This window comes from Malania oleifera, chromosome 7 (genome assembly GCF_029873635.1).
Source record: "Malania oleifera isolate guangnan ecotype guangnan chromosome 7, ASM2987363v1, whole genome shotgun sequence".
Taxonomy (NCBI): domain Eukaryota; kingdom Viridiplantae; phylum Streptophyta; class Magnoliopsida; order Santalales; family Ximeniaceae; genus Malania; species Malania oleifera.
The window spans coordinates 66,277,850-66,302,838 of NC_080423.1; positions in this window are offsets into that span (position 1 = coordinate 66,277,850).

The window sequence follows — 24,989 nt, forward strand, 5'->3', positions numbered from 1 at the left end:
GAAAACCTAAAACATATGAAAACAAACATGGCTTGGTTGACACGGGGTGTACTCCAAGGGATCTCTCCAATGCCTAAGTAAGGGACTGCTTTAGAGAGGTGATATGCAACAGTAAAGTGTGGTTATGAATGAGATACCTTGGCCTCTCACCCGAGTCCCTATTTATAGTTGTAGAAGTTGACTCGAGGATGCATTGCCATTTATTGTCGAGTTATGGGGTGGGCGTGAATTGCTCTAGCCTTTAAAGAACTGACACCAGCTGTCTGTGGCGCGGGCATGGATCGCTCTAGCCTATATGGGGTTGACCCCTTCGGAGCAGTTGTCCTTGAGCGATGATCACCTTCATTGTTGTTATGCCTTAATGCTGTAGATTGACTATTTGACCTTAGTATATTTAGCATATATCAATTTCGTCACTAATAAGTATTAGTATCCATAGATATTGTGGCAAAATTAGAACCATCACTAATACTGATAAAACCGTGACTAATAGTATTATTGACGGTTTCTTGATTATTAGTGATGGTTTAAAATCATCACTAATAACCTTATTTCTTGTCATGAATATAAGAGACACTCATTAGTTGAGTGAATGGTAGAATGAGTGAAGGAATTACACTATATGGCACATGATCACATTGATTGATGAATGCTATTATCTTAAGTAGAAATTGATCAATAAGGAATTGATGCTCATTGGTTGAGGTGGGATGAGTACAAAAGCACATATTGACCAAATGAGCATGCCTAATAAAATTCATTTGAGAGTGGATCTATAAATGGTGAAATGTTCTCATAAGCTAAAATGCTCTCAAGCTAAGGATGGAGGGATAAATGATAAAAAAATATAGGCTCATAAATTGAATATAAAAATATGAACTAATGGATTGATGCCGACAAATTACATATAGTTAATAAATGATAGTCTGTGGTTGAGCGTAGATTCATAAATGATGAGGTATGGTCACAAATTCAGCATAGAGGGATGACTAAATGAATTAATGTCCCCATGTGAACATGGATGATCGAGAAAGGAATAAATGCTCACAATGGAACTCATATACAACTAAATTATGGATGGATAAATGCTTATGTAACGACCTGATTTTTCATGCCATTTTATTATTTATTTATTTTTATTATATATATATTGTAAAGTTTCACTACTCTGATACCCTATAATCTAATCCATAACATTATCATGGTCCAAGTGGGGACCGTGAAACCTGGATATCCATATTCTACCCATGCAGCGAAATACAAAAATGCATATAATCACATTATATACAATACCATATGTCAGTACTTCCCTAAAATATACATACAAAATCTTACCCAAAATGCCCCACTTGATCACCTAGGGACCACTCAAGAATGTCTCTCCCAAAATACTCACCCTAAAAATTGGGTGGCACAAGATCCCCTCCATCTCTGTTCTTGATCTGCTCGCCTACCTAGATCACTTGAAAAGTGTAAATTATTGGGATGAGATAACTCTCAATAAGACGAAACATGCTATTACCAGTGTGTGGTGAATGAGTTTGCATGACTATAATATCTTATTTAAAAGTACTGTATGCTGTAAACAACTGAGTTTGAGAAAACACATAAATAAAATACAGTATAACTCACACCTATGTTGCTTAACATAAACTATTTTCCTGAATATTCTATTCAAAATACTTTTAATATCTATAGGTATGACTGTGGTTTCTGTAAATCTAGATATATAATAATAATATTTGAGAAAACTTCCCTGGATGGATAATTGAAAGTCATAAATTAACCCCTCATGACATTGTTGTGTGGACCGTAGGTGGGACTTAACACTGGTTGGCCGACCAGAATAAGTCAACTGAACTCTAATAGTCAGATCGGCTACCTCACCCTAAACTCAGGGCTATCAAGAAATCACTCTATCTGCGAGCCTGATCTACTCGCTTAGCTAGCTCACCTAAAAAAATTGGTAAAATAATAGGATGAGATGACGCTCAGTAAGTGGAAATATGCTATTACTAGTGTGTGGTGACTGAGTTATAAAACTATATTAATAGTATGTAAAACTGCATGATCTGGAAAATCTGTAAAACACATATATTACATGTATAGTAGCTTAAAATATATGTATCATCTGAACTTTCTATCATTCATACTGCTAATATCATACTATATACAACCAAAGTTGTAAAACTATACACATATACATAACTGTGTTTTATCCCAAGAACTCTGTATGTCATGATTTAACCCCTCATGACAGGGTTGTGCGGCCCATCGGCGGGACTTAACTCTGGTCGGCCCTCCAGGTAAGTCATCATACTCTACACTACCTCAGCCCGGCCAAACTGCATCCACTCTTAGTCTTGAAACTGGCTGCTACCTCGTCAAACTGGTCCCCTCAACCCAGTGAACCAAGGAGCTGCATCCTCTCCGAGCACAATTTGACGGTACCCTCACACTATCTGAGATATGTGGTTGCACTATATTCTGTATATAGCAATGGTACCGTGCTCTGTATTCTTTATCTGTATCTTTCTGTAATCATTCCTCAGGGATCTAATACTATATATATACATATATACTCTTTTACTGTTTTCATCATGTTTCCAAAATTACCATAACGCTATCTTTCTATACTATAAATTTTGTAATCTCTATATTCTGTATCTGTAGCATCTTGATGCTATTTCTATATATCTATCTATGAAATACATATCTATATACTCTGAAATGTTATGGTAATAGGAAACATGGCATACTGCAAATGCTATATATGCTTATCTGAGTAAAACTGTAATATACTATTATGGATAAACATCTGTAATATATTGATATGTATAAAACTATAACATACTGATCTGAGTAAACATCTGTATACATATATATATATATATATATATATTTTAAAACTGTTTTAATAAAAGTTGTACTTGTATGTATATCTGTCTATAAAATCTCTATGAATATCTAGCTATATCTGTATGTTTTGTATAACTTCATATGCTATAAAAATTGTATAAAGTTCTAAATCAAATATTATCTACTCAGGCCACACATACTTTAGAACACATATTCTGAAAAACTACATCATAACTGGTATACATACATGTTGGTAAAATTTCTATTAACATATTCAAATTTCCTAGCATATCATATTTCCCTTACCTTATCTATGAAAAGTCCCTACTGTACTCTAGCCTTATATCTGCAGGGTTCTCCATGCAACACCGTGAAAACGACATCCCCCAGAATAAAGCATTAGTATTTTCCTACATACAACATTTCCTATAATTGCAGGAAGAGCAGATTTTGAATAAAACACCTTACCCTGATACTGGGATGAATTCTGAACCAACTTCCCCAACTATTAGATCCAGCAGACTTGCAGAGAACTTTTCCAGGAGCATCGTGGTAGCCTCATATTTTCAATCTGGCGAGAAACGGAGCTAGGATCAAAGAGAAAAGGAGTGACGTGCGTTTTAGAGAGAGAAAGGGAGAGTTTGCGCTGAAAATTCATCCAAAAATCTGGGTTTTCATTATTTATAGAGCTGGATTCATCGATGAGACACGTCACCTCGTCGATGAGTCCTTATGTAATTTCTTTGATGAACCCTTCATCCTCGTCGACAAAATTCAAACTGCCTAAAAACCCCTCTCGTTGTCTTCTCATCGAAGAGACGTGGCTTCGTCAATGAGGCCTACTTATGCGCTCGTCGACGAACACCCTGTGTTTGTCAACGAGGTCCTGTGTAAAAAAAAAAAATCTTCTAAGTTATTATATTCAAAGTGCAATGTCATCGACGAACGCAAAGCGTTCGTTGAGGAAGCCTACTGCCTCCTTCTGTTTTTGTTTCCATTTCCCTCCCTCTTTATTATTTAAATACCATTATTCTTCAGATCGTTATAGATCTGGTCCATGAGGGTCTAATACTATATATATTTATATAATTGATATTTCTATATTACTATTTAGCCATGATTCTGTTTAACTGAAATAACCATAACGTTGTAGTTAACTAATATGAATAAACTGAAGTATCTATATGTTATGGTTCTAAATATGTATACCATGATTTGCTGGAACTGAATTTCCTATTTTTGTATAAGCTGTAAAAATCATAAATTTGCATAAATCATAATTCTGGTTAATACTACGTCTTGTTTTTTCTTTATAAATTGTATATTCTTGGTACTAAGAAAACTAAATAATTTTACTCTGTAAAACTATATAAATCCCGATAACATGAAAATTGTATAAATTCTGTAATGTACTAATAATTTCTCATCCCACACAATTAATTAAATAAAACACATATACTAAAATCTATAAAACTAAAAAAATTTCTTACTTTGAAAACACCCATAATCATATATCATATTTTACTAATAAGATTTCTAAATCGGCTAGCATAGCATATTTCCCTTACCTAGCAAACTAAGCTTATTTGCTAATTCTAATTAACACCCACGGTGTTCATAATTCCAAAATCCTGAAATTATACACATATATATTTCTCTATCAATCAATTGGAAACCCAAAATAATTTTCATACTTATATATCTTGAATTATAAACAGTTCATCATCTTACCTGAGTTCCTGGGAACACCCTCTAGGTTCCCTAATTTGCCTGCAAAATAAGCCCCAAAACTTTGAATTCACAATACCAAATTTAATCCTTCCAAAGATCAGTATAACGACATATAAAACCAAATCTAGGTTCAGGAAAACCTATAAGCCAAATAACTCTTAAATAACCTACTTACCTTGATTTTGGGATGGTGTCCAAGCTTCTCAAATTGAAATTCTACTCCAACTAAGTTGTAGAGAATCTCCCCAGGATCACAGTGGCAGCTTCTGATCATCAAACCGATGAGAAACAGAGCCGAAAATCGAGAGAGAAGTCAGAGCAGTCGAATTCTAGAGAGAGAGAAAAAAGAGGAACTGATATTTTTTGTCCAAAACTCGATTTTTGCATATTTATAGCTGGCTAGCCATGTGGCTTCGTCGATGAGGTGGAGAATGGAGTTCGTTGACGAAGATAAGAATCTCGTCAACGAACCAATGGGTCTGAAACACCCCCTCTCAGTTTCTCTTCATCGACAAAGCCTGAAATTCGTCCACGAATCCTTCAAGGAGTTTGTCGATCAAACAAAGGCATTCGTCGACGAACCCTATTTGACCCCTTTAAATTTCCTTCTTGTTTTTTATTTAGTTATTATAATTTCTGGGTCTTTACATTCTTCACTCCTTATAAAATTTCGTCCTCGAAATTTGCTGTCTATATTACGCACCACCCTTTGGGGAAAATTGGCTACTTTTATTATTACTTACCCTCACTTGTGGCAGAGGAATACTGTGGTTACATACAGGGTTATGGGAGATTACAAATATATACATAAAAGAAGATTCTCCCATAACCAAAACATTATCTATCCTAAAATCGAACATATAATTCATACTTTAACTACTTTGCACTGAAATAAATAATACTAATTTTATCTGAATTATTACTCCTAACTACCACTGATCCCCATCAAACAGTTGTGGGTACTTCTGTGTATCTCTTCTTCTAACCCCCACGAGGCCTCCTGAACTGCGTGATTTCTCCAAAAAACTTTTACTAATGGAATTATCTTAGTGTGTAACATTTGTTTTTTGTTTTTTTTGTTTTTCCTAAGATCTGCACTGGTGTCTCCTTATATGCTTGTGTGCCTCTCAACTCTATATCCTCATAATTGATCATGAGGGAGGGATCTAGGATGTATTTCTTCAACATGAAAGCAAGAAATATGTCGTATATCCTGGATAGAGCTGGTGGTAAGGCTAACACCTAGGCAACTGGACCCATTCTCTCAACTATCTCGAATGGGCCAATATACCTAGGGCTCAGTTTACCCTTCCTCCCAAATCTCATAGCTCCTCTCAATGGTGCCACTTTCAAAAATACCTGATCTTCTACTTCAAACTCCAATTTTTGACGATGAGCATCTGTGTAGCTTTTCTGTTGACTCTGAGCTGCACCAATTATGTCATTAATAAGTTGAACTTTATCGTATGCCTGCTGCACCAACTTCAGCCCCAAAACTCACCTCTCTCATGTTTCATCCTAGTATAGTGGAGAATGGCACCTCCTACAATATAATGCCCCATAAGGTGTCATACCGATGCTGGTCTGATAGATGTTATTATATGCAAACTCAACCAGCGGCATATATTGGGTCCAGCTACCCCCAAAATTAAGCAAGCATGCTCGCATCATATCCTCAAGTATCTGGATCGTCCTCTCTGTCTACCCATCAGTATGAGGATGAAATGTTGTATTGAAAGATAACTGAGATCCCAAGGCCTGGTGCAAGCTCCTCCAAAATTGTGATGTAAAACGTGGGTCATGGTATGAAACTATGGATACTGACACTCCATGAGGTTAAACTATCTCCTGAACGTATATCTCTGCCAGTCTATTCATAGGATAGCTAACTTTGATGGGTATGAAGTGGGCAGTCTTCGTAAGTCAGTCCAATATCACCCAAATGACATTCTAACCATGTAACGCCGACGGTAATCCTCTAATAAAGTCTATAGATATGTAGTCCCACTTCCACTCAGGGATGCGGAATGGTTGCAATTGTCCTGTCGGCCTCTAATGCTCAGCCTTCACCTGCTGGCACGTCAAACACTGTTCCACGAATTCAACTATCTCCCTCTTCACATTGCTTCACTAAAATGATTCCTGAAGATCCTGATATGTAACACCCCTACCTCGAAGGATCTGGGATATTTACTTTTTACCATTGATTCACAACAGAAGTAAATAAACTCAATTATTTTTACCAGAGCACTAATTAACCGTATTACAATAATTTATTCTAAAAAAAAAATTACACAATAGATAATCATCTGGCATCATACTAATATTTCTAATAAATCCTTATTTTTCTATCCCCACTTGCATGCTAACTATGCCTGATTTCCGATATGCCCTTCAGAGTCATCTGAAATGTAAAATATGATTGGGGTGAGATGATGCTCAGTAAGTAAATAACATTATTATTAGTGTGTGGCCAAAATGAGCTTTTAAAAATTTCATAAAACAATATTTAATACTATAGCTTTAAAACTACTTCTGAAATAAATGTAAATTTAAAAATTTCCACATTAAACTTTTACCATCAACTATAACAATAAAATTTAATAACCATATACTGTGACTATTAAATTAAACTTTTAACTTTAAAACTGTAAAAAATATTTAATTATATACATATGTATACTTTTCCTTCTACGTTTCCTTTAGATCCTTATTTAGCCACAAGAATGGTTTTTTTCATACAAACATATATTTTTCTTTCAAATCATCAATAACTTTGTACACATAATTAAATATGTACAAACATATATTGTAAAAACCACCCTTAGGCCTGTTAGCCATAAGTCATATTTACCCCCATGACTGGGTTGTGCGGTCCGAAGACTGGACTCTGCTGGCTGGCCGACCAAACTAAATCAACGTACATAATTATTAAGTGAGATTTTCCTTATTAAGTCCTGGTCTAAAACCAGGTGTGCACTCAGGAAAAATCTACTAACATATAAAACCACTCTATAAACAGTGTGGGTACACTCTGATCCATTTAAACTTTAAGTTATGGCACTGAGCATCTGTAACTTTGAACTTCCTTTACCATAAGAGGTTTAAAAACCATCTCATTATAATTTATGCAATTTAAAATAATCTCGTGAAAATCTCATTTTTACTCATATTTTCATGAAACGTGCAACGTAGAAATAAACTCATAGCACACAATTTTTGTGTTAAAATATATATATTTGAATAGAAAGAAATGTTGAAAATTATCCGAATGGATTAGAACATTTCTTAACCCAAAAATAAATGTAAGAATATTAAAGATTAAAAATTGTATAATTAAATATGCGTAAAAATAAATTCAAAGGAATGTTATGAAACTAAGTAACATAATCGAAATTTACTTACAAATAAACTCGGGTATAAATTTTAAATGAAAATCTAACATAATCAAATTTACTTACCTCTTCTTTTACCTTGTAATATAAACACAATGACTATCTCTAAGAAATGAGATCGAAAAAAAGTGGATGAGTGAGAATTTAATTATAATTAAAATTCTCCCTCCACCACTAATTCTTTCACTCACTAATCATTCTCTTTCTTGAAATTTTTTTGTGAAAAATGAAGGTTGAGAGCTTCCTATTTATAGGAAAATTTTGGGGAAGAAATGGAAGTTGTAAAAGTGTGGGGAGAGGGGTGAAAGGGAAGTATGAGATGAGGATGGGGATCATGTGGGGAAAATGAGAGTGCTTGTCAACACTCCCATTTTATTAATTTTTAATTAATTTAATTAATTAATTAATTAATTTTTTAAACTTTTTTTTAAAAAATCATTATTATTATCGTTGTTATTATTTTTAATCTATGTTTTAGTTTTTTTTTTTTTTTAAAGAATTAAATTCTAATTTCGAAAACTTATGTGGGCCCCACATGGTTTGGTGGGCCCACACAACTTTGAGACCCAAGTGGGTCCTACGTAACTTCAATAATCTTCATACGGTTTTATGAGTTTTACATAGTTTCGAGACTCATGTGGACCCCCACACGAGTTTGGGACTCATGTAGGCCCCACGTAGGATACCTAAATTATTATTATTTTATCATATATTTCTACAATTTATGTCAGTCAAAACATCATTTTATGTACTTATTTACGTACACAAATAGTATCTACCCTGTTTATCCTATGAAATTCCATCTTGACCAGGTCGACCTCCAAGGAGCGACTGAGTCGCAATGGTTTCTAAGCACTCGCTTAGACAAGGTCTTTCTTAGGCATCAAACATGGAATCAAGGATCCTAACAGAGAAACACTTTCGTTTTGATACTAACTAAATGACCATTATTATTATTCTACCTTTTTTGGGGGGGTTATTACATCCTCCCCTCATTAAAATTTCATCCTTGAAATTTACAAAAATTAAAATGAGTACCTTGTATAATATTGTGTTTTTATCTGATCCTGCTATTGTCGAAAAGATGCGGGTTTTTCTGGCGTATTTCTGCTTCTAGTTCCCATGATGCTTCCTCAATGTCATGGTTGTGTTAGAGCACTTTTACCAATGAAATCTTCTTCGTGTGTAATTCCTGATCCTTCTTGTCTAAAATATGGATTGGTACTTCTTCATATGATAAACTGATCTGGTCCATCAGGGCCTGATACTATATATATTTATATAACTGATATTTCTATATTACTATTTAGCCATGATTCTATTTAACTGAAATAACCATAATGTTATAATTAACTGATTTGAATAAACTGAAGTATTTGTATGTTATGGTTCTAAATCTGCATATCATGGTTTACTGGAACTGAATTTCCTATTTCTATATAAGCTGTAAAAATCATAAATTTGCATAAATCATAATTCTAGTTAATAATGCGTCTCATTTTTTCTGTATAAACTGTATATTCATGGTACTAACTGAATATTTCAACTCTGTAAAACTATATAAATCCTGATAACATGAAAGTTGTATAAATTTTGTACTTTACTAATAATTTTTCATTCCACACAATTAATTAAATAAAACACATATTTTGAAATCTATAAAACTATATAATTTTCTTACTCTGAAAACACCCATTATCATATTTCATATTTTAGTGGTAAGTATTTCTAAATTAGCTGGCATAGCATATTTCCCTTACCTGGTAAACTAAGCTCGTCTGCTAATCTAATTCACACCCACAGTGTTCATAATTCCAAAATCTTGAAATTATACACATATATATTTCCCTATCAATGAACTGAAAACCCAAAATAATTTTCATACTTATATTTCCTAAATTATAAACTTTTCATCATCTTACCTGAGTTCCTGGGAAATCCCTCTAGGTTCCCTAACCTGCCTGCAATATAAGCCTTAAACCTTGAATTCACAATACCCAAATTTAATCCTCCCAAAAATCAGTATAACAACATATAAAACCAAATCTAGGTTCAGGAAAACCTATAAGCCAAATAACCCTTAAATAACCTACTTACCCTGGTTTTGGGAGGGTGCCCATGCTTCTCAAATCAAAATTTTGCTCCAGTTAAGTTGTAGAGAATCTCCTCAGGATCACCGTGGTAGCTTCTGATCGTCGAACCAGGGAGAAATGGAGTCGGAAATCTAGAGAGAAGTTGGAGGAGCCGAATTCTAGAGAGATAAAAAGAAGAGGAACTGATATTTTTGTCCAAAACTCGATTTTTGGATATTTATAGGTGGTTGACCACATGGCTTCGTCGACGAGACATGTGGCCTCATCGACGAGGTGAAGAAGGGAGTTTGTCAACGAAGATAAGAATCTCATCAATGAAGCAATGGGTCTAAAACACCCTCTCTCGATTTCTCTTCGTCGACAAACACTAAAATTCGTTCACGAATCCTTCAGGGAATTCGCCGACAAAACCAAGGCATTCGTTGACGAACCCTAATTGACCCCTTTAAATTTCTTTCTTCTCTTTTATTTAATTATTATAATTTTTGGGTCTTTATAGCTCATATATGTTTTGATGAGCATGTAGGAGATACTTAAAAGGCTAAGTATATGGGAATAATTGAAAGCATAAAGAGATGAAAGGGAATTTGTCACTCAAAGGTTAAGCATAGATTGGTGGATTCTTGTAGGTTAAACACAAGACATGGATACATGGATGCTCTCAACGGAAATAGGTACCCATAGATTGATCATGGATCATTAGCCGCCCTAGATTGAGCGTGAATTGATAGAAGCTTTCAATTTGAGCATGAATGGTTGGTTTGGTACTCTTAGATTCTTATAGATTGACCATGAATAGGAAAGTGTCCCTAAATAAAAGATCATAGATGGAGGAAGAATGCCTTCAAACTATGGACAAATGGTTCGCAGTCACAAATTGAACATGAATAAGATCATGTCTCAAACTAAGGGTGAATGATATATGCTCACAAATTGAGCATGCAGACATATGGATGCTTAAGGTTGAGTATGGATGTATAGGTGCCAAAAATAAGCATTGATGGTCAGATGCTTATAGATTGAGCATGGATGTGATACTCCTAGATATAACATGAATAGTATACATTTCACAGATTAAGCATGAGTTTATGATTGCTTACATATTGATTATGGGAAGGGATGCTCTTAGATTAAGCATGGTCAAAGAGTTGCTCACATATTCAGCATACACAAAAGGATTACCAACACGTGTATTGTACCTCATTTTAATTTGATTTATATTTCCTTTTTATATTGCTCCACCTTATATTCCCATTGTATACATAATGGTATAAGAGAAAGCACATTAATACAAGTGATCAATAATCAAAGCATGCACTTAAATAATAAAATATATTAAAAGAAGACCAAAATCACATGTCAAACCTATCTTATCAACGAAAGGCAACTAAATAAAAAACATGCCTTATCTTCTTATTTAAAAACAAAATTCCATATTTATAATTTAAGAAACAAAAATAAGATTAAAAATTTTATGTACAAGGGAACACCTTTCAATTTTTGCACTTTTCCTTTTCTAAATTTGGAAACTCTAATATGCTAAAGTGCAAAAGGAAATGCTATAGGGATTAAAAAAAAAAAAACTAACAAGTGACCCATTTTTTTTTTTAGAACTTTTCATTTTAAACCCCTTCTCTTGTCCTTATTTTTTAAAAAGAAATTAAGATGGAAACACTAATAATAACTATAAGTCCAATAAATATTCTAATACTAATAGCTTAAAAACAAAGGCAAAACAATTTTTTATTCTTTGAAAATATTTTTGTTGTTTTTTAGAAATTTTTAGGAATAACGTACATACAATAATAATAATAATAATAATAATAATAATCATGATGATGATGACGACGACGACTACAGAACAAAGAAATCAGATAATAAAAACTATTCTCCAAGTATTTCTCTTTTTTGTGTTTTAAATGGACTTACAATAAATAAAATGTATTAAAAGGAATTGAACAAAACAAAAGAAAACAACATAAACAAATAAATAAATACATAAAAGAAATGGACCATGCACGTGCACGTGGGGAAGGCGCCTCCTCGCAATGTTCATCAATTTTAGGAGCAATAGCTGTGACTTTTTGTTTACTGCACCATATGATCACTCCAAGGTTGTCGTGGTGCATGCCAGCCTCCTTAGCCGCCACTTAAATCAGGCGCCACCTTCGACCGTTGGCGTCGGCACCGTCGTCGAAACGTAGCAAGGCTACTGCTATACTTCTACCACCAAGGCTATTGAGAATCTCTTTTTGGACAGACTCTGCTGGAACGTAGTAAAGCTACTGCTGCTATTGGGCTACACAACAGATCAGCAAAGCTGCTACTGCTGGTGTTTCTACCGGAACACGGCATAGCTTCTTCTATTTGCGCCGCCAAGAAGTCTAGCAGCATATATTTCACAAACTCCAATGCAAGGAAAATATGGAAGTTGAACTACGCAAACATAATTCTACGCAAACATATCACAGTGTTTATGGTTTTCATGTAACAAAGCTTGAAGCTTTGGCTCGAGCACAAAATAAAATTTAAAGTTTTCTTAAATTCATGGAGGTAAGATTTTAGCTTTAGCGTGAAAAAAAAATTCAAGGTATTTTATGGTATAGAGTTCTCAAGGTATTTTATATCTAGGAACATAATTAAGACTTGTAAAGATGAGTTGCATACCTTGTTCTTCTTCTTCTACTCAAGTCTTAACCTTCAATGGACTATGCTTTAGGATTACCCCAAGAATGTAATAACCTTCCCTAAGCTTGAACATGATTCTCCCTTATTTCTCTCTCTCCTTCTCTTGTGAGTGTGCCCCTCCTGTGAATGTATGCCCCCCTTTGAATTTAACCTTAAGCTCTAGTAAAATTCCTTAATTCAAACAAGGATAACACCTAATTTTAACTAATAATGACTTAAAAACATGAAGTTGAGGCTGCAAAGTGTTTTGGACCCAAGATTTACATACTAAAATGCTAGAAAGGAAAGTAGGGTTCTTGTTAACTTTTCTAGATTCAAACCACATATTATAAGACATAGAAGACATCTCTATTTTTCCCCTGAGAAATCTTTAGAACTCCCACTACTTGGCTTTCAATTCGCCCCTAACCATCAAATGAAATGTGAATAATCCATCCTCCTCTCTTTGAAACAACGGGCGCTTCCGGTTTTGTTGGTGCTTGCAACAATTTTGTCTCCTCCATATTACTATATCTCTAGAGTCAATAATTTTATATGAGGAACTACTGAACTCAATCACTTGCTATCGTTACTCCTTGAGTGGCCAGATAATTCTAAATTAACCCAAATATGGCTAAATTGATCCTAGGCAAAATAGGGTGTCAGCAATGACTATGACTACCAAATTAACCTTGGTTGCAGTAGGCTAGAAGCTGTAAACACTCTAATAAACTTTCTTCTCTCTCTCTCTCTCTCTCTCTCTCTCTCTCTCTCTCTCTCTCTCTCTCTCTCTCTCTCTCTCTCTCTCTCTCTCTCGATTTCTTAGTCTCTTTCTATTTTGCCTCTTGAATGAAGATTAAGAAATAACAAAAAAAAAAATAAGCATACCAAAGTGCAAGGAAGGAGTTAATATCATGTGTAAAAATCAATAGTTTATGTAAATTACTCCTTCAGCGATCTATTAGCTTAGGATTTACTTCAAGAAAACATTCCAAACCCCATATGAACCAAGGCTTGTACTCTCAAACCATGTCAGCCTGCATGAAGATCAATAACATTAGTAACTGTAAGAAAAATCATACTTGAAAAGATATTTTTCAAAGACCAATTATGAAAACTGACAGAAAATAAAGAATTTACAAATAGAAAATTAATAACTCCTAGCTTTCTTGCTTTTTCCAATGGAGCTTATTCCCTCCCTTGAACGTGAATGTCTTTCTCTAATTCCCCCCTTTGAACATGTAATCCTCCAAAAATTGAGTGTGTGGTCCTACAATTCAACACATGTGCTCATCTAAAGGGATTCCTAGATTCCTTTTTATAGAGAAAAGGAAGATAGTGTGTTTCCTAAATGCCTTTAGTCCAAAAATACCCCTAAGCATAAAGAAAATGTTTTATTTGTCCTAAAGAAGTGTTTGAAAGCAAGCTCACCCCATTTGTAAATCCTTAAAGTTAAGTTAAATACCCTATTTGATAAATAAAAAAAAAGGCTAAAAATAAAAAATTGAAGGCCCCAACATTATATTGTCCAAGCTCAACTTACAATAGTAAGTGTGTAAGGAAAGGTAAGGAAACCACAATATTGTTTCCTAGCCATCTATTATGCTTTATTTTCCTATTAAAATTATGAAATTTTCAACTCTAGACAAAATTAGGTGTCAACAACTGTCTCTCTTTATATGTTTATTACCATAAGATGATTAAGTTGCCTCTTTCTAGCATTCTACAGTAATTAAGGAACATATAAAGACAAGGACACCAATTTTGGATTACGGCCCCATATAGCACAACCTTAGTTTTTTTTTCTAAACAGTAGTGATGGGACAACAACAAACTGGCGCACACATGCATATGATAAAATGAAAGTAAAAGAGAAATGTTTGTTATAGGAATGGATCATAATGACCAAAATAAGAGCGGGATAGACAACCTCAAACATGGACAACATCGATAACTTCCTAGGTAGGTTGTAGATCGACGTGGTATTTGAGGGTTGCTTTGGTTAGGGGAATCAATCTATCACTATAATATTGTGGTAAACCAACTATTTTACAAGAGAAAGATATAGGAAAGTAGTTATGCCTTAATTAGGTAGGTTTCATGCCAACTTAATTAACAAGGGATGTCTTTGTCATGGGAACTTTGCCTCTGTGATGCTGGTGGTGAACCATCATGGTTTTTAAGAAAGATAACTACCTTCATGGCCATGTCATTATGTCATTGGTAGGCATAAGCTAACTCAAGGGATGCCTTCATCATGGGAACTCTACCATTGTCATTTGGGGTAAACCAACTTAGTATGTAAAAGGGTAACTACCTTTGACATGGGCAAGCTGTTATTGGTAGGCATAGACCAACTCGATCTACAGAAAATGCCCTTAGCTTGTCTCAGGAACTCTACCCTTCTATGATATTGCCAAACTCAATTGTAGAAAAGATAACTACCTTTCACATGAGTAATGTTGCTATGTCATTGGTAAGTATACTCCAACTCGGTCTACAAAGGAGAAGGTGGAAGTAGTGAGCCAACCTGGTTCACAGAACTTCAAGTATAATTGCTACAAATATTTTGCAAATGAATGAAAGATGCATGAAATAATGCATAAAGCAATGAAGTTTATTAACTTCCACTTGTTCCATATAGATTCAATAATCACCATAATAAATAAGCCTATTAGTGACGGTTTCAAACCGTTACTAATAATCAAAAAATCGTTACTAATAGTATTAGTCACAGTTTCATTAATATTAGTGACAATTTTTAATTAGTCACCATATCCGTGGTGACCAATACTTATTAGTGATGAATTATATAAACCGTTACTAATAGCAAAGTATTAGTAACGGTTTTTTTCCATCACTAGTAGCCTACATTCATCACTATAAAATCAACATATTCTCCGCTCAAATTCGTCACTAATGTCCAAGTATTAGTGACTTCTTTAATAACCGTCACTAATACAACGCTATTAGTGATGGTCAATAAACCGTCACTAATGTTACACTTTTAGTGACGATTACTAAAACTGTCACTTATAATATACTATTAGTAACCGTTATAAAATTGTTACTAATATTTGGTCTTAAGTAATGAATTTCAGCCCAGAATATGTTAATTCTATAGTGACGGTTTAGTCTTTTAGTGACAATTTAGAAACCGTCACTAATACTCCGTCCTACTATTATGAGTAACGGTTTTTCTAATCGTCACTAATACTTTGAAATAATTACATTTTTTTTTTGAAAATTCCTATAAAAACCTGTAATTACATTTTAGTATACATAAAATTAAACCAGAATTACTAAAACATTCATAAATTATTACTGGACTAAAAGTACAATTTGTTCAAAATTCAAATACATACAAATAAAAATTTAAATTAAAATATATAAATTAATTTTGTTAAGATAACAAGAAATGCAGAAAAAGTCAAAAGTTGTGCGTGCATCTAACCTGACTGTAGTTTGTGGTATCGTCATAGTGTTCTGACAGCCACAAACCTTACAAAAAAAAAATTATACAAGAAATTAGCTAGCATATTACAATGTTTGAACATATATACATATACTATAATTAAAATAGGTTTGATAGCAAAATGATCGAATATTCGAACATATTGTAAAAAATGGTACAATTGTAATTAAATTTGACCAATTCAAATTCACCCAGCTCGGTTCGAACCTCGTATACTCGAATTGCACATCTGGGTGCAAAACCGTGAACTAAGGTTGCTATGTTTGTATTCTAACTTTACTTTTAAGTGGGGAAAAAGCTCCTAGGGATCAGTTTTTAGTCACCGTTAGCTCCGACATGTCCAGGTGAATGTGACGGACGTGTCGAGACTGACCCTACTCATTTTGGACCTCGTATGCCCGATTTGGACACCTGGATGCTCAAAATGAACTAAGTTTACTATATTTTTATTCTAACTTTACTTCTAAGTGAGGAAAAAGCTCTTAAGGAGGACTTTTTAGGCACCGTTAGCACCGACACGTCCAGGTTAATGTAACAGGCGTGTCGGGAGTGACCCTACTCAATTTGGACCTCGTATGCCAAAATTGGACACCTAGGTGCAAAACCGTGAACTAAGGTTACTATGTTTGTATTCTAACTTTATTTCTAAATGGGGAAAAATTTTTAGACGAGGAGTTTTTTGGGCACCATCAACTCTAGCATGTCCACGTCAATGTGATGGACGTGTTGGGATTGACCCCACTCAGTTTGGACCTCGTATGCCCGAATTGGACACTTGGGTGCAAAATCATGAACTAAGGTCACTATGTTTGAATTCTAATTTTACTTCTAAATGGGGAAAAATCTCTCGAGGATGAGTTTTTGGGCACCGTCAGCTCCGGCACATCTAGGTCAATATAATGGATGTGTTAGGACTGACCCTACTCAGTTTGAACCTCGTATGCCCTAATTGGACACCTGAATGCTTAAAATGAACTAAGTTTACTATGTTTGTATCCTAACTTTCCTTCAAAGTGGGGAAAAAGCTCCCAGGGAAGAGTTTTTAGGCATCATCAGCTACAGCATACCCAAGCACTACAAAAAAATGTAGTTTTTAGTGATGAAACTATTAGTGACGGATTCAATTTCGTCACTAAAAGTGGGTGTTAGTGACGGTTTTAGAAACTGTTACTAATAGTGAAGTATTAGTGACAGATTTTAAACCGATACTTTCGTTACTAAAAACTAGAAAATGTCACGAGAAAATATTTTCCGCGTAGATATTATCTCGGGAAAATATAGCAACGATTTCTGATGTATTAGTGACGAATTCAATTCGTCACTAAAACAAATTTATTAGTGATGACTAATAACCATTACTAATATTATTTTAACAAATAAAGAAAAAATTATTTCACAATATTAGTGACGGATTTGCGAACCGTCACTAATATTTATTTTAATTAAAAAATTTAAATATTTTATTTCATAGTATTAGTGACTGATTTGGGAACCGTCACTAATACTTCTATTATTTTAAAAAAAGGTGAAAAAAATTATTTCATAGTATTAGTGACAAATGTGGAGATTCGTTAAAATCGTCACTAATACTTCTTTTATTTAAAAAAAAAAAGTTTATTTCATAGTATTAGTGATGGATTTGGTGATACGTCATCATTATCCCCTTATTAGTGACGGATGTATGAACCTTCACTAATACTTCTTTTATTTAAAAAAAAGTTTATTTCATAGTATTAGTGACGAATTTGGTGATTCGTCACCATTATTCCCTTATTAGTGACGAATTTGAGAACCATCACTAATACTTCTATTAGTTAAAAAAAATAAAAATAAAAAGTTTATTTCATAATATTAGTGATGGATTTGTTGATTTGTCACTATTACCCTCTTATTAATGATGGATTTGAGAACCATCACTAATACTTCTATTAGTTAAAAAAAATAAAAAAAAGTTTATTTCATAGTATTAGTGACAGATTTGTTGATTTGTTACTATTAGCCCCTTATTAGTGACGGATTTAGGAATCGTCACTAATATTTCTTTTATTTAAAAAACTAAAAAATAAAAAAGACTTTATTTCATAGTATTAGTGATGGATTTGGTGATTCATCACTTTTAGCCCATTATTAGTGACGCATTTGGAACCGTCACTAATACATCTTTTATTTGGAAAAAAAAAATAAAATAAAATTATTTCATGGTATTAGTGGCGTATTTTTGCAATTCGTCACTATTAGCCCGTTATTAGTGACAGTTTCTAAATCTGTCACTAATACTTATGTTATTTTAAAAAATACAAAAAATTATTAAACACTATTAGTGACAAATTTGGGGATTCATCACTAATAGTCTGACACTGAAAAGGCCGTATGCAGGTTCCCCAATCTCATTTTCTCCCTCCAAGCCTCTCCATTTTCCCACCATCTCTCAATCTACGATCTCTCTCTCTCTCTCTCTCTCTCTCTCTCTCTCTCTCTCCATCTCTCAATCTCTTCGTCTCTCTTTCTCTCCATCTCTCAATCTCTCCTATCTAACTCTCTCAGTCTCTCCATCTGAAACAGGGGTTGCCACAACCACTGATGCTCTGGTTCGTTCTCGCACCTTCGCCGAGGAGATCACCTGCCATAGGCCTTCGAGGTATTCTCAATCCCTCTAGTCTATCTCTCTTAGTCTCTCCATATCTCTCAATCTCTCTGGTGTCTCTCTTTTAGTCTCTCCATCTGATCAAGGGTCACTGCTGCCACTGACGCTTAAGTCTGTTCCCGTCGCCTTCGCCGAGGAGATCAACCATTGGAGCAATGTATTCTAGTTTTTCCTTGCTTTTAAGAGCTTAAGATCAGTTTGTTAGTTCATATTTTTTGTTTTGAAAATTATAATTTGTATAAGCAAATATATACTTGAAATTTTTGTTTACAATATACAAGAAAATATTTATATATATATATATATTTGTAATGATGTATATATTTGATACAAAATAATGGCGATTCACATGTATGCACTTGGAAACATTTGTAGAAATCATTAGAGGCACTTCCAAAGTTGTGAGAGAGATGCTAAAATGATAAAAAAAAAAAAAAAAAAAAATAGCAAAACAATAAACATTAATCAATATAGGACTCATTTGTCACATATTTAACATATAAAATACAAGCATACGGACATGCGTAAGGACAAGTTACTTGTATAACTTTTTCATAATAAATGAACAATGGAGACGTAAGTGTGCTTAAGGCAAATGCCTATAAAATTTTAAAATGTCAATAGTGGTTTTTCTTTTTGACAATGTTCGATTTTACAAGAGAATTCACATTTCAAAAAGATGTTCATTATATCTTTAACATATGTATAAATAATATATAAAAATAATAATTATATTTTCAAAAGAAAAAAAAAAACTAATAAGAATTTGTAGTTAATTAAAATTCATATCCTAAAACTTTCAAGAATGATAAATCTAAAAAGAAAAAAAAAATTAGTATTAATAATTGTATTAACCAAAATAATTGGGAGCAATATGGTCTCCAAATTTTAAACATTATATTACATTATTATAAAAAAATATAAAAAATAGTACTTTTAATTTATTAATATTTTATTATTTAGATATAATAGTAAGGTGTAATAATGCCATATGATGGAGGCATTGATGCCCAACTGACTAACACAATGAGGGTAATTTGGTTCCCAAAGTTAAATTTTCATTGCGCGCGTGTGTGTGCACGCGCGTACGGTTGTGTGTGTGTCTGTGTGTGTGTGTGTGTGTGTGATAGTGTGTGTGTGTGTGTGACTATGTGTGTGCATGTGTGTGTGTGTGTGTGTGTGTGTGCGTTTGTGTGTGTGTGTGTGTGACATTGTGCGTGTGTTTGTGTGTGTGTGTGTGTGTGTGTGTGTGACAGTGTCTGTGTGTGTGTGTGTGTGCAAAAAAATATTTGTGCATATGATTCGTATATATGCAATATCCATCGATCCATCCGATTTCTCTGGTCTGTCTGTAGAGACCCGAAGAATTATAATAATTAAATAATAAAGGAAATGGAGAAAAGGATTTTTCAAAAAAGAGTTTTAGCAAGATCTCGTCGACGAGTGTAGGGTGCTCGTCAAAAAACAAGAACAAGCTTCTTGGGCTCGTCGACGAGGACATGCGTCTCATCGACGAGAATTTACTGAGAGGCTATTTTTAGGGCCTGAAACTCGTCTACGAGGAGAAGGTGTTTGTCAACGAACCTTCTTCGTGGACTCGTCAACGAGGAGATGTGGCTCGTCGATGAGGCCACGTGGACAAGTATTCTATAAAAGGGTAAGAATTCATTTTCCTGCGAGAGAAACATGCAGGATTTCTCTCTCTCTCTCTCTCTCTCTCTCTCTCTCTCTCTCTCTCTCTCTCTCTCTCTCTCTCTCTCTCTCTCTCTCTCTCTCTAACTTCATCCCCTCTGCCTTCTCTTTAGAAATCCGGCCTCATTTCACGCTGATTTGATGATCCGAAGCCCCCACGCTACTCCTAGGAAGTTTCTCTTCGTATCTATAGGAGTAGATCGTTGGTTAGGCTAACTTGGGCACCATCCCAAAATTTGGGTAAGTTGATTATTTTAAGTTTTATTAGGTTTTTGGTCTTTTTGGACTGAGAAGAATATGTTAGGAAAGATAATACTGAAATTTTGTTGGGGAAAATGTAAATTTTAGGGTGTTGAGATGGGTGTAATTTTGGATTAATTGGTGGGCTTCTCAATAGGCCAGGTAAGGGGATAAACTAAGTCAGTATTTTCATGAAATTATTTATTATTATTCAGATTTTATTTACAGAAAAATTATGTATGTTATAGAACTGAGTTTGGAAATACTATTGTTAACAAGAAAATAATTTTAATACATTTTAGCAGAGGATATGATTTTTGTGCAGATCTTACAATTAGAATATTATTCACTTTTGTGTAGCATAAGTATGAAATTCTATGATTTTATGTAATATCAGAATATTATGTTTTTAGAATAAGCACACTGTTTTTAGGAAGATATTAAAAACGGTACATGAACTATGTTTAAAGTATGATGTTGAAACAGTACAGGGATTCCAAAACTATGTATGTTAAAATATGTCGTCATAAGGGTCGTGGCTTTACATGATATACTATGCCGACACAAGGATCATGGCTTTACATGTTATACTATGCCGGCATAAGGGCCGTGATTTACTAGATATAATATGCCAGCGCAATGGCCATGGTTTACATGATATGATATGCAAAAGTTCATGAAAATATTATCATGACAGATATTATTATGAAACAACTATATATTATTATATGAAACTTACTATATGTTATTAGAACCCGGATAGCTTAGTTTAGGCTTTCATGAAGCACGGTACCATAACTATATGTTCACAATCATGTATATGTTAGTGCTACCACATGTCATATGGGACTATGGGAGAATGGCAGTTGATGTGGGTTTCATGGTAGTGCAGGCGTCCCTCTGGCAGTTCAGACCACGAGAGGCAGACCCATTGTACTTCTAGACTTATGTTGATCTAGCGTGGTCGGCTAGCCATTGCTAGGTCCCACCTTCAGGCCACACAACCTAGTCATGTGGGGGTAAGATATGACACCAGTTAACTATCCATCGAGGGTGTTATTTCATGTACAGTTTATATAAGATGATTTTCATATATAGAAACTTAGTATGTTATACCATGTTATGATAAATTTTATTTTATCTAGATATGATATAGATAGTTTTACCAAATATGATTTATGAATTGTTACATGTATAACACGAAAATACTCATATTGTCACACACTGATGTTAGTTTATTTCCCTTATGAGAGGTGTCTCACCCTATCCTTATAAACATTTTAGGAAATCCAGATAGAGGGGTGGATAGAGCTCCGCAGCGGTAGAGACTGATTGGGTTACCCTATCAGAAGGGTAAGTGTAGAGCTAGGGTTAGATGTATTTTTGGGTTAAGACCCTAGGAACACTTTTTGGTCTTTTGTGGATGATTGTATGTGTATGTATATTGTGGATTTAATAGAACTCTGGTATAGTTTTAGGTATTTATGACATGAATATGATTTTATGTTTTCTGCTGCTTAGGTATCAAAGTTGTATTTCAGGTATATCCTTGGTACCCATGGGTCTAGGCTGATCATGTTTTATCAGCTTAACAAGATATGAGGATTATTATATTAAATGTTATTATAGGAAAAAAAAATTTATGGTAAAATAGGTGGGTCATTATAGTTTGGTATCAGAGCTTAGGTTGCTAGGTTCTCTAGACTCTAGAGTGCAGCGGAAACAATACGAGAGTATAGGAAAAGGATTTGAGGTTTTGTTCTATAGTTTGGAGGCAAGACTTCCATGGTGATTTATGTGTCTTTCCTATAGTGACAATTTTAGGAAAGCCATAGTAAACTATTGTTGGGTTGTGTTTCTAAAGTATAGTACTAAATCTTGAATTAAGAAAAAGATGTCAAGATAGGGGATTATGGTTAGATGCATAAATTATAAGAATAAGGTCCCTAAGCCATGTTTATTGTATTTTTAGGATAGACCCTAGATGAGGTAGTGCCCATGCGAGCGGTAGTACCGATACAAGGCCCTCGAGTGCAGGTGGAGCTGATTCAGATGCAGTATTACGTAGTGTAACTCAATAGCTTATGGCTGAGATCGCTAGGAGCTCCATAGAGCAGGGAGGTCCATCTGTAGGCCATGGGTGCACAATAGATAAATTCACCAATTTGAATCCTCCAGCATTTTCAAGAGGTGTTGATCCTACAATCGCCGAAAATTGGATGCGGGAGATTGAAAAGGTGTTGCCAGTATTGCAATGTACGGAGGAGCAGAGGGTCCTCTTTGCCACCTATAAATTGACAAGGGAGGTCGAGAGGTGATGGGCTACTGTGAAACTCCTAGAGCAACAAAGGACAACACTGATAGCTATGACATGGGACCAATTTAAAGAATTATTCTTTGATAGATATTTTCTAGCCACTATTAAAGAGGTCAAAGTGGGAGAGTTCCTAATTTTGAAGCAGGGATAGCAATCAGTCCAGCAGTATGCAGCGAGGTTCATAGAGTTGTCCCACTTCACTCCGTATGTTGTTCCTGATGAAATAAAGAAGGCGAGACAGTTTAAAAGATGATTGAGGAATGGAATATACAAGAAAGTAGTAGTGTTGAAGATGCAAGATTTTGCTGAGTTGGTCGATAGAGCAACATTGGCTGAGGCTAGTGAGCAGATGGATACAGAGGAGCAAGGACAGAAGAAGATATCTACGCCTTTAGGCTTCCAGTAGGGATCTAGGTAGGGTCAGTGGAGGAGAGGAAACTATGGTAGAGGACAGAGGCAGGAGACTGGAGGTCGTGAGTTTCAAGAGGTGCAGAATTTCCCTGTCTTTCAGACTTGTGGAAAGAGACACTTGGGAAAGTGTCGAGTGGGGAGAGTCATCTGCTATCGCTGTGGTAGGCAAGGACATCTAGTGCGAGATTGCCCTACACCACCTGGTACCGCTTCTGCTCCCAGACCTTACCGGGTAGGCTATTAGGCGCCCTGTGAAGGCGAGTAGAGGAATGGAGCTCTAGCGAGGGTCTATGCTTTGATGCCTGGAGATGCTGAGACCATAGGCGACATCATGACAGGTACCTTTAATGTTTTATCATATCAAGTAATTGTTTTATTTGATTCATGTGCCACCCACTCCTTTGTGTCTACGGCCTATATTAAATTTTCTGAAAATGAGACCCAATTATTAGATGTAGAATTGTCAATAGCTACACTATCAGGGTCAGTGATGAAGTGTCGTAGAGTGCTCAGGGGTTATCTAGTGGAAATTCAAGGGAAGGTGTTACCAGCTGATTTGATTGTGCTAGATATGTATGGATTTGATTTAATACTGGGTATGGACTAGTTGGTAGGTAATTATGCTAATATTGATTGTCATGTGAAAGAGGCGATATTCAGACCACCAAACAGGCAATATTTTAAATTTGTGAGATCACAAGTGTGTTCCTTGCCTCAATTAGTGTCAGCCATGCAAGCGAGAAGACTGCTTCTGGAGGGACGTCAAGCGTTTATGGCCTTTGTAAAGGAAATGTTAGGAAATGAATTAAAGCTTGCTAATACGCCAGTGGTGAAGGAATTTTCAGATGTCTTTCTAGACGAGCTACCTGGGTTGCCTCCTAATCGCGAGGTAGATTTCTCTATTGATATACTTTCAGGGATGACACCGATTTCTAAAGCTCCTTACAGAATGGCTCCAGTAGAGTTGGGAGAACTAAAGAATCAGTTGCAAGACTTGCTGGATAAGGGTTTTATTCGGCCCAGTGTATCACTATGGGGAGCTCCAGTGTTATTCGTAAATAAGAAAGATAGGTCCATGAGGATGTATATAGATTATAGAGAAATTAATAAGGTGACAATCAAAAACATATATCCTCTACCCCATATAGACGATTTATTTGATCATCTTTAGGGTACACGGGTCTATTCCAAGATTAACCTCAGGTCAGGCTATCACCAGGTGAAAGTTAAAGCAGAGGACATCTCTAAGGTAGCTTTCAAGACCAGGTATGGACATTATGAATTTCTAGTTATGCCATTTGGTCTGATGAATGCTCTTACTGTATTCATGGATTTGATGAATAGAATCTTTCATCAGTATTTAAACTCGGTGTCACTCTATTTCCCTTACTCTCTTTATTTTCAGCATAGATTAACTGTGTGGATGATTTATATTTCTTAATCATAAATTTACATGGTTTGGATT